Here is a 15,560-nt window from a genome sequence, read left to right as displayed (position 1 = left end):
TTTCTTTGAGCTTTTGACCTATTTAAATTATCGATTTCCTTTTTATTCAGTTAATTTGAAGGTTAGAGGTCCCACCAAAATTAAAGTGTTTACTTGGTTGGTTGTGCTTAAAAAAATTAATACCAATAACTTACTGCAGATTAGGAGACCTTTGAAGGCTCTCTCTGAGTCTGTCCAGATGTTTGCGTGCTCTGTTGTAGGAATTCTGAAACAGCCTCTCACCTCTTTTTGCGTTGTGATTTTTCATGGAGTATTTGGAATAAATTGTTTGGTTTTATGGAAGAGAGTTGGGTCTGCCCTTATTCAGTGGAAGAATAATTTATCACTTCTTTTGCGGGCTTTGGTAGAAGGATGGGGCCAGCTCTATGGAAGTGTAGCAAGTATGCAGTTTTATGGGATATGTGGTTGGAACATTATGTGCAGATTTTTTCCAGGAAGAAGTTGAATTCGTATTTGGTGTGGGAAAAGATTCAGTTCTTGACTTATTTATGGTGTATTATCGAGTTTGGAATTTTCAGAGAAACTAGCTTTCAGGGTTTTCCCCAGGCAACTGTTAAGCCACTAGCTGAGTTTCTCATGGGGTTTCACCATTCTTTCAAGGTAGAAAGAAGTTTTTTTTAACTCTGATAGATTAGAGAACTGTTCAATTCATACCACTGCGTTTGTCAGTAGCCGATTGTCCTATTTGGTGCTGAAAAATGAAGAATTTCAGTGTTCCTCGACTCAGATTACGGTTTTTTGATTGGGTCTTTGTGGTTAGCTAAGAATATTGAGGGTTTAATTTTCATAGTGGAAGGAGGTTTTTTTCATCTAAAGCTACTTAGGAGTGTGTAGGGAGGATTTTGTGCTTGGAAAGGTACAGAGAGGGGTGTTCTGGCTGCTCTGTTCGTTTTAAGGAGGGTTTCGAAGCTGCTGGATTGTGGAACTGTGGAAGCTCTTCTGTTCTTTGAAGGTAATTGTTGGTCGAGAAGCCACAAATTTGAAGGATGAAGGGGTGATGATTTGTTGATCTGATTGTGGGTTCAAAAATCTGCAAAGGATAGAGAGAAGCAGGAGTGTCAAAGTGCTGAGAAGGCCAAATACTTCCTACACTGAAGCTTTTCGATGAGCTCCAATGAAGAGTGCCATAGTTGCTGGCGAGGGGGTGGTTTGCAACCATTCACACCCAATTGCAAAAAATGTTGGATCTTCTTTGTAGGGGACAATGGGGGAAAGGGGAGGGGATTTCAGGATTGGGCTGGGGATTTCAATTTAAAGAAGTGGGGAGGTTAAGATTTGGATTTTACTGTAATGGGCTTAACAGGATTGGGACTAATAAAGTTAAGAATGCGGCTATCGTGCCCATTGTAAACGCTGGGTAGCCAAGTGCGAAGCGGATAACTGTTGAAAGCATCCAAATAGTAAGTCCACCCCAAGGTGAGTGCTCTCCTGTTCTCATATTGTTATCCAAGAAACTAAATTGAGAGTGTGGATGGTGGAGTGATTCATAGTATTTGAGAGGGTAGGTTAGAGTGGGAGATTCTTTCTTCTCAAAGGGAAGCTAGGGGAATTCTTATCTTGTGGGATACTAGTTCAGAGTATTGTGGGTTTTCTTTTTTTGTCTGTCTTGTTGGAAGTGAAAGGGATCAGTGGTGGCTCTCGTCAGTCTATAGTCCTCCTAAACTTGCTGTTACTCTTAGGCTTTGTTTTTGGAATGAATTAAAGTGTCTGGTTGTTTTCCTAGCAGGTTTCAGGGGGAGGATTTAATGTGATGGGGTTTCCTAGAGAAAATAAAGGATGTGGTAGGAATATGATTAACTTGAGTGTGAAGAATTTTGATAGGTTAATGCTGTGGGTTGAGGGATTTTTCTTTGGATGATGCTTTATTTTCTTAGTCCTCATTTTTTCTCTTTTTTTTTGTGGGGGGGGTGTAGGTGGGGGTGGAAAGAGGTAGCTAGTCTGGGATAGGTTCTTGTTTTTTAATGAGGGGAGGATGATTGAGTTCGTTTATCTTTCTCAGTGGGTCTTGTCTAGGCCAGTGTTGGATCATTTCCCTACTTCATTAGAGTCTAGCAAGATCAAGTGGCCTTACTCCATTTAGATTTCAAAATACATGGCTTATCCGTCCTTGCACTCCATGGTTAGGAATGTTTGGAGTGAGTGTTGAGAATGGGGAAGGTTTTCAGCTTATGAAAAATTTAAAGTGCCTAAAAGAAGAGTTGGAAATTTGGAATATTGAAGTTTTGGGGAATTTTAGGGTGAAGGAAACAGCGCTTCAGGCGAGCTTAATTTGTTGGTTTGGAAAGAAGGGTCTTCTTAAATGTGACAAAGTGAAGAGGGTAAAGCTGGTTAATGAATTAGAGGAGGTGATTTTTGGGGAATTGAGGAGTTGGAGGCAAAAGACGAAGTTTAAATGGGTTAAGTAAGGTGACTATAATTCCAAAAAGGAAAAGGAATATGATTATGGAATTGGAATGGAGGGGAGGAGAGGTTGCTACTAATTCTTCTTTGATTATTGAGGAGATTACAGATTTTTATTTTTATTTTTTGCTAATTTTTTTACTGAGGAGGATATTTGTAGGCCTATGTGTGAGGGGCCAGGGTGGGGCCCTATTTGTAATTGTTAGTTACCACTTTACCTAAAAGCTTAAACTGTTAGGTTGTGTGCCAACAGTTTATTTCAATCCTTAATACTCCCCCACATGTGCCAGCCCAATTGCACGTGTAGAGAAACAAACAATGATAACACCCATATTGAGAACATGATAATTTTGTAAGAAAAATATGTTAAATGAGGGCAAGAAGTCTAGAACCCAGGACCTCTTGGCAACCATGCCTCTGATGCCATGTTAGATTACCACTCTACCTAAAAGCTTAAGCTGTTAGGTTGTGAGCCAACTATATATATGAAGCCTTAACAGTTGTGATCAGATGAGGTGGTTGGAATGGCCTTTTGAGGAAAGTGAGGTTTAGGCGGTTGTGTTTAAGATGGAGAGGGATAAGGCTCTGGGTCTGGATGTTTTGTATGGCTTTCTTTTAGGACTTTTGGTGTGCGGTTGCGGAGGAATGTAATGATCTTTAAATTGAATTATTTTTTAATGGGATCTTAGGTAAAAGCATTAGCCCAACTTTCATCACTATGGTGCCTAAGAAGAATAGGTCTATTAAAGTTGTGGAGTTTTTCAGCTTAATTAGTTCAGTGACAAGTGTGTATAAGATTATTGCGTAGGCTTTGCTTATAAGCTGAGTTTTGGCATAGAAGATACTATTTCAGAGGCTGAAAGGGCTTTTGTGGGCAATAGGAAGATTGTGGATGCTATTTTGGTGGCAATTGAGGTTGTTGAGGATGTTTGAGGAGGAGAGATTAGGAGGTGGTTTTTAAGATAGAATTTGAAAAGGCTTATGATCGAGTAAGTTGAAATTTCCTTGATAAAACCTTTTTGACGAAGGCTGAAACAGCTATTGCCTCCAAGCTTGTTGCGTGTCGTCTCACTACATTTGGGATGCTGTGACTCAAAAAGTGGAGGATATGCAGCATAATCATTCAAAGGCTGCATTGACCCTTTGATTTTGAGAAGATTACAAGTGGAGTTATGTGCCAGAAGTCAGTTAAGCTACCTTGGAAAACTCAAAGCTCTCCAAAACAACTTCTAAGATCTAGCCAACAATCAACTCCTTCAAATGTTATTGTTTTGGAAACTAAGCTGCACATCATCCTAACTAGGTTTGGAAATTGTAGAAAAGGATGGTCCCACCTCGTAATTGAATTTGAGAGTCTTGAGACAGAAGTCCCAAGAAACAGAGATGAAAATAGCAATGTGGAGATTGCTTAGTAGTTCGAACTATCCTCTCTTCACACAAGGTTCCAGGCTTAGTAGTTCGAACTATCTTCTCTTCACACAAGGTTCCAGGAAATGAAGATTGGAGACAAACCAACATTTTTCAGACTCAGATGATTTGTCATGAGCAACTTTGTGGTTTGGTTATTGATCCTGGTAGTTCTGCAAATGTATTGTCCAGAGCTGCAAGGAAGTTGAATTAGAAGATTGAACCACAACCTAGTCCACGTGAGATTTCTATGGTGCACAATATTAACTTGAAGGTCCATGATCATTAGTTGCTTACCTTCAAAATTGGTTCAATTGTGGAGACTGAAGTCTGGCATCCTACCTCTCAAGATTTGTCATATCTTTTTGAGGTGTCCATGGTTATTTGATAAGAAGGTAAAATGTGATGCTTATGAAATTCATACGTCTTCTCATTGACAAGTAGACGTATAAGTTGATGCATCTCAAGGTCTTCCACCAGCAAAAATGAAGTGCCTGCTGGTTCCTTTCTTATAAAGAGTGATGATTCCTTTCTTCTTGATGGAGTTGAGTTCTTTCGGCATGAGGGAACTGATGTGGGATGGGAAATAGGTTATTGAATGGATCACTTTGACCCAATTTGGAGACTGAAAAGAATAGGATCAAGGGACTGTTAGTTCTAAAACAATGTGTTTAGTTGAGTTTGTAGATAGGCTTATGTGTATTTTGGGTTTTGTTTGTAATAGATGAGTCTTTGGGTGGTTTGTATGCATTTTTGTATTATAATATATATAAATTAGTGTCTGGAAATCATGCAAAAGAGAGTTTTGTGAATCTGAAATTGGAAGTTAACACGTTTGTTCCTCCTTGTGTTTCTTCCGTCTCCCTATTTCTCTTGCAATAAATTCCTCATTGCCATTAGGCCCATTACGCATCCCACAGGTGTGACTTGTTTATATCAATATGCTTGCTACTTCGTCGTGTAATGGTTGGAAAACTATCCTTTAGAGCACATGCAACACATGTGCAAAGTACATATTGCTTGTAAACTCAAAAGATACATCTTTAAAATATAGACCCAGAAACAGATTTTCATGGTTGCGGGCATGAGCGCCTTTAATGCTGTTGAAGCACTGAAGAGATTTGCAGTTATCTTAAAGATGCTGGCTCCCTTCTGATGTATCCAAAGCATGGGAATAGTAATGAAAGTTCAACAATTTCTTCCCCAGTTTCGGAGAATGCTGTACTGAGAGAGAGAGAGAGAGAGAGAAGAAGAAGAAGAAGAAGAAGCAAAATGCCTATTTTTCTTGGGGTTCAGGCTACCTGGTTAGTGAGCGGATCTTGTGACAAACTTACAGCATGTGAGTGGCATGATTTGGGCTATGAAAGAATTTAAAATTTTTGGCATTTGGACTAGGGATGATTTTAGTTTTACAAATTGTGTGGTATGTAGATGTCCACCTGCCAAATAAAGAAGGGATGGGTGGATGGGGGAGTGGTGGGGATAATGATGCTACATATGGTTAGTTTTTCCCTTTTTGTAACTCTTCAATTACTGCATATGTATCTTTAGTTGGTTTCAAAGAATGTTACTGGAGGAATCTTGGTTTATGCTCTTTATTTTTTGGCTTTTGTTTTGAGATGTGCTTTCTATGATACATTTTGTTCATTTTGAGCTCATAATCTGATTTTACAAATTTCAATTTAGGTATGAGAGGTCTCCTGGTGCACAATATCTTTCAGGGGACATGATTTCATTGTTGATCCCCCACAGGGCACAGCTGTAATTGACTTTAAAAAAATATACAGATGTAGATGTTGGAAGCTGATTAGATGTGTCTAAATTAAATTGGGAGTTGGAAGGTAGTTTCAGTTGAAAGGCTCATTAGTATTTTGTGGATTGGTACTATTATTTGTTTACAGGATAGATGCAAATATAAAAATATTTTGGGAGATCATTGCTGTTGTAAGATCCTTTGGCGATGCTCAAATTCTCCTTTTTATTCTTCCCTTTTCCCTTTGAAAGGGGCTGGGTTGATGGTTGTAGGGCTACTCATGGATCATGTATGTGGATGGAAACTTCATGTAGAATTCCACATACTCTTTACCTCTCTCTTACCAGAAAGAGTTCCGCCTATTTATATTCAGGCTTAATGGACGACATTGTTGGATGTGGCGGCGGCGGCACGGACACTCTTTTCTTGACATGAAATACAATCTGGAAGAGGAAATGTAAAGTCATTGTGAAATGTGTGATATCATTTGAGTGAGCATCAAACTTGACATTTATAAGATTGCCCTATGTTTGGTTCACAGAATATTCATATTATACATTGTATATTCTTTTCTTTCAAACACTTTAATTTTAAGATAATGGGAGCTGCAATCAATTGGTAAATATCAAATTAAAATAAGCATATGCAATAGCTTATTATTGACATGATTAAAATATATTGATTTGAAATATATGTTCAAAAATATAGTCCTTTCTTGTCCTAAACAAAGACTCTTTTGGTCTTTTTAAAGTATTTGGTGGGGATCATCAATCCTTTTTAGATGTAGTTCAATATTAGCTTCCATGTCAACAAGCCTATAGATTTTCCAGTCATCTAGGCCCTGTTTAAATCCCAGAAAACATTGGAAAAAAAAAAAAGAAGTCGTGGAACTTGTATTTTCGTATTTGGTTATTAAAAAAAGTGAGAGAATAAAAATATACTAAATTTATAAATAAAATTTTAATTTTACTCGTCATTAATATTTAGTTTTTTATTAATTTTTTGATCATATTAAAAATAAATTTTTAGTTTTTTTAGTATTTAATATAGATAGAATGGAGAATGAATTTCCTCCTTCCTTTCCTTTATTCAAGTGAATTACTTCATCCAAATGGACCCTAAAAAAAATGTCATCCAAGTGGACTTTAAAAAAATTGTAATCTTAACTTCACAAAACTGTTTTGCATTATGACCTTATTAAGTAGTGGTTTATTAGCTTAGATTGCGCTAAGGGCTTGCTTTGGAGATTTGAGGGTTTATTTTCCCTTTTTAACCGCTAGATTCTTATATTTCTATATTTATTTTGTTCTTGTGTGAGGTTTTCATGTTATAAGCTTTTTGTTTTTTGTGTTACATCGTTTATTTCTTGATTGATTGAATTTATTTCTTTCTATAAATATGAAATAGTAACTTTATTTGCTTCTCTCATTTTGAACTCTTCAAGACTTCATCAAAACTGAGGATTTTTAATTTTGTAATGCTAAAATTGAAGTCTTTACGTGAATCTAATATATCCGGGTGAGCACCAACCTAACTCAAAGTTTTAAGAGTGAATTTTGAACATCCTTCTAAGTTTATGAAGGAAGTGCCTTTTTTGAATGGTGTCTTTGACCTTAGCATTCACTAACAAAGCAAAAGAATAAAAAATAAAGCACAGTTATAAAGATGTAATTTAACTAAAGAAAGTCTACATATATGTTTCACCATTAATACTGTATCAAAGTTATTGAATTATGTTCAAATTTATAAATTAAATATTATTTAAATGTTGGACAGATCAAAAGGTCAACTCACAAAAAGCATGATACAAAAAGTCAATATCATTCTTAATGACATTTAAATGTTTGACAAATAATTAAATTTCGTCATATTTGTATAAACGTGAAATTTTATTCCTTGGTATTAAAAATTTCATTACAACATATCTGAATTTTATAAAAAAAATATACAAATACGTTCAATGTTGTTTTGCCGAATAAAAATATCCTAGATGTTTTCAAATACTTTACATATGCCTATTATTGACAACTTATTATTTCTATATCTTTTAAAACACTATATCTACCTGTCTAATAATCGACTATCTTTTTACTTGTCAGCTTATTAACGCTACCACTATTTAATATATATATATATTTTTTATGTTGATAAGGAGAATCTCATATGCTTTCTGTCTTATAAATTTTCTTTACAAAGTACAAATAGGCCACATGGGGCACGTAAGCTTACAAATAGCATAAATTAGTAAAGCTGCATATGGTAGTTGTAGAGACCCGAACCCCCCGAACTTGGGAAATAAAGGAAAATAAATAAAAAGAAAAGGAAAATAAATAAAGGGAAGGAAAAATAAGGAAAAGAATGGAGATAATTTAGTTCAGCACTAAACCGTCGACAATTTCAGGCCATCTCAGAAAAATTGCTGACGGTTTAAACTACTGAGAGCGTTTATAAAGAGGCTCAGAGCCAAACCATCGACGGTTTTGTGTGGGACAACTTGCTTATAAATAGAAGTTCACTCATTTTTTTTAGAAAATTATTTTTCTCTCTCTAAAAGCTAGGATTTTGGTTTCTCTCATCTCTTACATGTCTTTCTCTCTCCTAAGGCCATTCGGAGTCCACTCTCGCCCTCCAATCATCTCTCTCTCCATTCTCGGCTTGTCGGCCTTCTCTCCGCAGCAAGTTTATGGAAGCTAGGGTTTTGTTCTCTAAGCGTTTTAGACATATCTTCAGGATTAGGTAAGGGGAATATTTTATGTCAACTTGTTTTCAAAATTGAACGGATTAAACTGTCATATATGGATATATGAATACTATGATAGTTGTATTTGTGAAATTTAACCGGTTAGAGTTGAGTATAGGCAAAGGTATCAGCTTATGTCAGTTTATCTCAGAAATTGAACTGTTTAAAACGGAACATGTGATTACAGAAATACTACATATGATTTTCAGAATGAATTAGACATATAAAAATGAGAACTATGGTTTATTAATGTAAATTAAGAATGCTCAAGGTGAGTGGGGTTCATTATCTTGTTTTCTAGTAAAATGTGTATTTTAAGTTAACTTAAATTGTGGAGATGAACCTGCTCTTATTTTCAGGAATACGTATTTGAGTATACTTTGTATGATAATCTTTCCCAAACCATTTATTGAAGTAAGATATGGCATCCAAACGGTGTGGCACGAGATTAATTGCTGGTATTGAACTTATTGTGATTTTTATGATGTTGTACTGGAAACGTATAGTGATATACTGATTTTAATGGAGTGGTTAAAAAGAATCTATGATTATTGAAACGGTAAATGGGACGGTGGTGTATGGGCCACAGAAATGATAAATGATTACGGTGAAAGCTCAATACTGAAGCTACTAGAAGAAGTATAGTGTAGCCACACTGTAGGGTGAAAGTGTGGTATGGGATAGTCGATTTGGCCAGAGAAGTGTAGTGTTCCCTCCTTGTATACGGGTCAGCATAAGATTTTATCCTTTTGTATACAGGTTAGCATAAGGTCATACCCTCTATTCCTCTCGTATACGGGTCAACATGGGGTTGGCAAGTCGTACTTACAGACATGACTTTATTGATTTAGTTTTGGGTTGATCACCCGGACTAAGTCTAGCCTTCGGGTCACACAACCCGATTATGCGGGGTGAATACATGATGTTACATGATTGTCAGACAAAAGGGTTCTTCTATGAAAGTATATGATAGAACTATGTTATAAATGGAATGAAAGTATATGATAGAACTATGATATGAATGGATTGAAAGTGTATGATAGAATTATGTTATAAATGAAATGGAAAGTATGATTACCTATTTATATAAGCGCGAGTTACAGTTTTAAATGCAGTTTTCTTAAAGTTAAAGTAAAGGTTATTTTATGTCTACACAAAAACTCATGTTAGCCACACACTGATGATAATATATTCCTTCTTACTGAGAGATGTCTCACCCCAATGAACATTTAAATTTTCAGGACCTGTAGGAGACAGAACTTAGAGAGCTTTGGGAAAAGGTGTAGTTATTGTAATTATAGTAAGTGGTTGTAGGATATGGAACCTTTATGTTTTATTTTGGATCTTTGGGTTGTAATAACGTTATTTGGAGATATTTGTGTGGTAATGGTATAGAACTCTTGGTAATGTATTCGAGGTGTTTTAAATTATATTTGCTGTGTATGATAATTGCAGTATCAAAGACTATTGTATAGAGAAATAGCACCTTGGACCCCACGTGGTATGTCGGGGTGTTATAGGTGGTATTAGAGTTTTAGGTTGTAACATTTTGTAGACTTTAGGGATGATCATTACCATAGTATAGGTATGAATGACGATGAGGGTAGGAACGGGTAGACTAGGCGTTGATTGTTGTTTTGCTGCCTGGAAGCAGAAATCCATCGATAGCTTCTGTGGTTTTTCTGAATTAGTCGACAGTTTCAGAAAAGTTATAGCAAACCATAGATGATTTGTTTCTGAGCGGTGAGACGAAAACTTGAAAAGTTGCACTTGAATGTTAAAGGGATATAGTGGTGAGGGAGAAGTCTCTGAAAGGGAGTCTATGTAATCTTGTATAGTGTATTGAATATCTTCTAAATTCCTAGTGTGATATCTGTTCCAATTGTGTGATGATGTTAGGATTCTAAATAGATTTTTATCCTATCTTCAAGATGGATCCTAGAGGTAAGGGCGTGGACGCTGGAGGGGATAATCATAGGGAGACTTTTAGTGAGGATGACTTAGATACCGCCACATTGCTACGATGTTTAGCCCGACAGGTTAGGGCGGAGATGAGGCGAGACTTTAGAGGTTAGAATGACCCACCTGTGGAGCGGGGCTGCACCATCAAGCAATTCACCCGTATGAACCCATCGACATTTGTAGGTGGAGTAGACTCGATCACGACTGAGGATTGGATTCAAGAGATAGAGGAGCTGTTGGCTGTTCTGCATTGCACAGATGAATAGAGGGTGCAGTACGCCGCTTTTAAATTAGTTAGGGAGGCCAAGCGATGGTGGAGAGTAGTAAAGCTGGTGGAGGATTAGAGACCGGGACCAGCAGCTCTGACCTGGAGCCACTTTAAAGATATTTTCTTTGATAGGCATTTCCTCGCATCCACTAGAGATGCAAAAGCAGAGGAATTCCTTGGCTTGACTCAAGGAAATTTAACCGTGCAACAGTATGCGGCCAAGTTCGTGAAATTATCCTAATTTGCCTCGTATATGGTACCATATGAGGCAAAGAAGGCACGGAAATTTGAGGGGGGTTTAGAGGATTTACGAACATGTAGTGGGGTTTCAGGTTCAACACTTCTCGGAGTTGGTGGATAAAGCCATCGTGATGGAAATGAGCCGGCAGAGAGGTGCCGAAATACCAGATTAAAGGAAGAAGTGCATGCCTCCAAAGTTTCATGCTGATACCAATCAAGGTCCCAGTCAAGGCCCATGGAAGAGACATGATAGTAATTTGGACCAAAGGCAAGAGGTGGAGAGGTCAGCCTATCAAGGTGAGTTGATACACCCTTAGTGTCCTAAATGTAATAAGTGGCATCGAGGTGAGTGTCGAGCTGGAAATGCTAACTGCTACCGGTGTAGTGGGCCTGATCACTTGGCACGGGATAGTCATGGGCTACTGAATAACACACCCATTCAAAATCGGTATCAGGGGAACAATCCGGCACCTTGAGGCGGTTATTAGAGGGATACTGCCCAGGCGCGAATTTACATGCTTACTCTAGGAGGTGTGGGGAATGTAAGTGACGGGGGAACATATAATACTTTATATTTTTAAGGATTGCAATGAATGGTATCTTTATTGGTTTATTTTATGATGATTAAATCTTCAGGGATTTAGAATACTATGTTTAGGAAGTCAAAGTTTAGGTTGTTAAAGCAACTGATATTATTTCCATTTAAGAAGGTTTCTTGATATTAGTTGCATCATTTTACAAGTATAAGCTTATGAAAGTCATATATATTAGGTTGGAGGAATTGTAGTTGGGAAGTAAGGTGGTAATATAGTGTAATGAAAGCTTAGAATACCTTAGTTTTGAAGTTCAATTTGAAATCAATGATAAGGCTGATAAGGCCTTGGTTAAGAGATAATTAACATGTAAACCAAATCTACTAGGAAGTATCTAATAGCTTGTGCTTAGGCTTTAGGGGACTGGGAATGAGAAATAAAGTTGTTGAGCATTAGGATTGTAGCAAAGAACATTAACGTAAGATGTTCAGTCCATTCACTCATATTAATTATTAGTTTTAATCTGGGATGGTTTCAAGTTTAATTTAAACCTACCGGATTCTTGATGAATTTTATTTGGAGTCATTTTTAGCAAATTTAGAGGATGAAATTTTTATAAAGATGGGAGATTGTAGAGATCCGAACCCAAGAAATAAATGAAAATAAATAAAAAGAAAAGGAAACTAAATAAAGGGAAGGAAAAACAAGGAAAAGAATGGAGATGGTTTGGTTCAGCACCAAACTGTTGACGGTTTCAGACCATCTTAGAAAAACCGTCGACAGTTTAAACTACCAAGAGCATTTATAAAGAGGCTTAGGGCCAAACCGTCAACCGTTTTAGGAAGCCTCAGAAAATCGTCGACGATTTTGTGCGAGATAGCTTGCCTATAAATAAAAGTTAACTCATTTTTTTAGAAAATTATTTTTCTCTCTCTCTAAAAGCTAGGGTTTCGATTTCTCTCATATCTCACGTGTCTTTCTCTCTCCTAAGGCCATTTGGAGTCCACTCTCGCCCTCCGATCGTTTCTCTCTCCATTCTTGGCTTGCCGGCCTTCTCTCCGCGGCAAGTTTATGGAAGCTAGGGTTTTGTTCTCCAAATGTTTTAGGCATATCTTTAGGATCAGGTAAACGGAATATATTATGTCAGCTTATTTTTTAAATTGAATTGATTAAACTGTTGTATATGGATATATGAATACTATGATAGTTGTATTTATGAAATTTAACCGGTTAGGGTTGAGTATAGGCAAAGGTATTAGCTTATATCAATTTATTTCAGAAACTGGACCATATAAAATGGAACATATGATTACAAAAATACTACGTATGATTTTTCAGAATGAATTAGACATATAAAAATGAGAACTATGGTTTATTAACATAAATTAAGAATGATCAAGGTGAGTGGGGTTCATTGTCTTGTTTTCTGGTAAAATGCGTATTTTAAGTTAACTTAAATTGTGGAGATGAACCTGCTCTTATTTTCAGGAATACTTATTTGAGTATACTATGTATGATAATCTTTCCTAAACAATTTATTGAAGTAAGATATGGCATCCAAACGGTGTGGCATGAGATTAATTACAGGTATTGAACTTATTGGGATTTTTATGATGTTGTACTAGAAACGTATAGTGATATACTGATTTTATTGGAGTGGTTAAAAAGAATCTATAATGATTGAAACGAAAAATGGTACAGTGGTGTACGGGCCACAGAAATGATAAATGAAATGATAAATGATTACGGTGAAAGCTCGGTACTGAAGCTACTAGAAGAAGTATAGTGCAGCCACACTGTAGGGTGAAAGTGTGGTATGGGATAGTCGACTTGGTTAGATAAGTGTAGTGTTCCCTCCCTATATACGGGTCAACAAGAGATTTTATCCTCTCGTATACAGGTCAACATGAGGTTGTACCCTCTCGTATACGGGTCAGCATGGGATTATTACTCTCGCATATGGGTTTGCATGGGGTTGGCAAATCGTACTTATAGATGAGACTTTATTGATTTAGCTTTAGGTTGATCACCCTGACTAAGTCCTGCCTTCAAGCCGCACAACCCGATCATGCGGGGTGGATACAAGATGTTACATGATTGTCAGGCAGAAGGGATCTTCTATGAAAGTATATGATTGAACTATGTTATAAATGGAATGAAAGTATATGATAGAACTATGATATGAATTGTTTGAAAGTGTATGATAGAATTAAGTTATGAATGAAATGGAAAGTATGATTACCTATTTATACAAGCATGAGTTACAGTTTTAAATGCAATTTTCTTAAAGTTAAAGTAAAGGTTATATTCTATCTACACGAAAACTCATGTTAGCCACACACTGATGATAATATATTCATTCTTACTGAGAGATGTCTCGCTCTAATGAACATTTAAATTTTCAGGACCTGCAGGAGACAGAGCTTAGAGAGCTTTGGGAAAGGTGTAGTTATTGTAATTATAGTAAGTGGTTGTAGGATATGGAACCTTTATGTTTTATTTTGGATCTTTGGGTTGTAATAACTTTATTTGGAGATACTTGTGTGGTAATGGTATAGAACCCTAATAATGTATTTGAGGTGTTTTAAATTATATCCGTTGTGTATGATAATTGCGGTATCAGAGATTATCGTATAGATAAATAGTACCCTGGACCCCACGTGGGGGGTTGAGGCGCTACAGTAGTTGACATCATTTCCTATGCTACAACAATGTATTATTAATATGCTTAAATTATATTGACCAACACTCAATAAGTATATTAAGAGTTCAACTATAAAACTACTTTTAAAAGGTAAAAGTCAAATTTTTTGTTGTTCTTAGGTAACAAGTTTCAAGATGGCCAAAGTACTTATGAGCACTTTTCCTTTCAATTGTTAATCCCTTCAAACTAGTTTATATATTATCCAAAATCCCCTTGTTGAACCATTCTCATTCAATTCCAAAGTCATCCATATCAAGGATGCTTTTAGAGTCCCATAACCTTCCAATTTCTCACTAACTTTCCAATTTCATAAAATAAATGCAACAACTATGCATAGCACAACTACATTTTGGGAAGGTTAGAAGGAGAGAAATGGGTGTGTTGCTTTAACGAAGAGGAGCTAGACTCCCAAAACATCTTCTTTTTTTTTTAAAGAGATTTATTTTCTTGGGGGTTTATTTAACCCCAAGAATTTAAATCTTTTTCCTTTCCTTGTTTCTTGTCTTCTCTTTCTTTTGTTTCTTTTTAGTTTATTGTTGATTTTCTTTATTCTTATATACCTCTTGGATGTTTGAATAATATTTTTATCTTTCAATAATAAATTAATTTGGCGAATTGCTCATGTACAAGCTCAACATTAGAATAGATTTGACAATTGGTATGATATTCATTTATAATTTTTTTATTTTATGATTGGGATGTAATATAATATTCTTATTGAATTATTTACGTTTTACGTTGGAGAAAGACAATCTTGTTAAAAAAAATTTAGTTAATTTTGAAGCCTTTCTATCTAACAAGAACATGGATTAATTGATTTTACTAAGACATCTAATTGCTTTTGATCTTCCACCAAATACACATTTCAATTCCAAGTTCTCAATATTTTCAAGACTTGAAGCATTATTAATATAAGCATTATTGTCTATGATTTTTCAATTCAAACGTCACCAACTAACATATTTGTTGCATATTCCAAAACCATGATATGATATGATTAATGTCTTTGGATTTGGAATCCGTATAAGCATGTATAATTGCAATGTGGATTCTTCTAAGAGATTCCACTTTTAATTTCATTTATACAAAATTGTAGAAAAAATTACATGGATTTGACGACTTTTTGGTTAATATTTGCATTGATAGTCATTACTTCCATCATTGTACTTTCCTGTATGACTCTTCTAAATGCACAAACGTGCTTAAACATTAACAAATACATAATTTTATATTCTAGCTTTAGAAAAGAACACATATGGTTGTTTCCTCATTTATAGTTAGGAAAGTTACTTAAGCACATTGTATTTGCAAAGTTAAAAATAACAACTATATGCATGAGCTTATTTGATTAACCATGGTAGAAATGTTTGCGACTTGTATTTTGGTATTAACTATAAAAGAATGAGAAGGAAATGACATCATAGTTTTGGAAGATTTTATAATGGCTCATTATTAATTTGTTTTTCCAAAGCTAGGATATAAATCTTTAGTTATTTAACTATAAAAGTCAGTTTAGATTACCAACTAACATGCTCTTTCCATATTTTTAGTTA

The 15,560-nt window shown here is 35.7% G+C and overlaps 1 protein-coding gene across 3 annotated transcripts in view; it reads left to right on the top strand.

The window, feature by feature from the left end:
* Nucleotides 1-13,892, top strand: part of LOC131163805 (4-hydroxybenzoate polyprenyltransferase, mitochondrial) — a 72,852-nt gene extending 58,960 nt beyond the window's left edge. For 2 of the 3 annotated variants that reach the window (XR_009139132.1, XR_009139134.1), the window contains exon 10: nt 5,494-6,183. The gene's annotated coding sequence lies outside the window, so the exon portion shown is untranslated. Of the gene's footprint in view, nt 1-5,493; nt 6,184-13,708 lie in introns of those variants that run through there. The other variant, XR_009139133.1, reaches the window with a different exon arrangement.
* The last annotated feature ends 1,668 nt before the right edge of the window (nt 13,893-15,560 follow it).

Source organism: Malania oleifera, chromosome 9, assembly GCF_029873635.1.
Source record: "Malania oleifera isolate guangnan ecotype guangnan chromosome 9, ASM2987363v1, whole genome shotgun sequence".
NCBI lineage: Eukaryota > Viridiplantae > Streptophyta > Magnoliopsida > Santalales > Ximeniaceae > Malania > Malania oleifera.
This window is presented reverse-complemented; position numbering and strand designations above follow the sequence as displayed.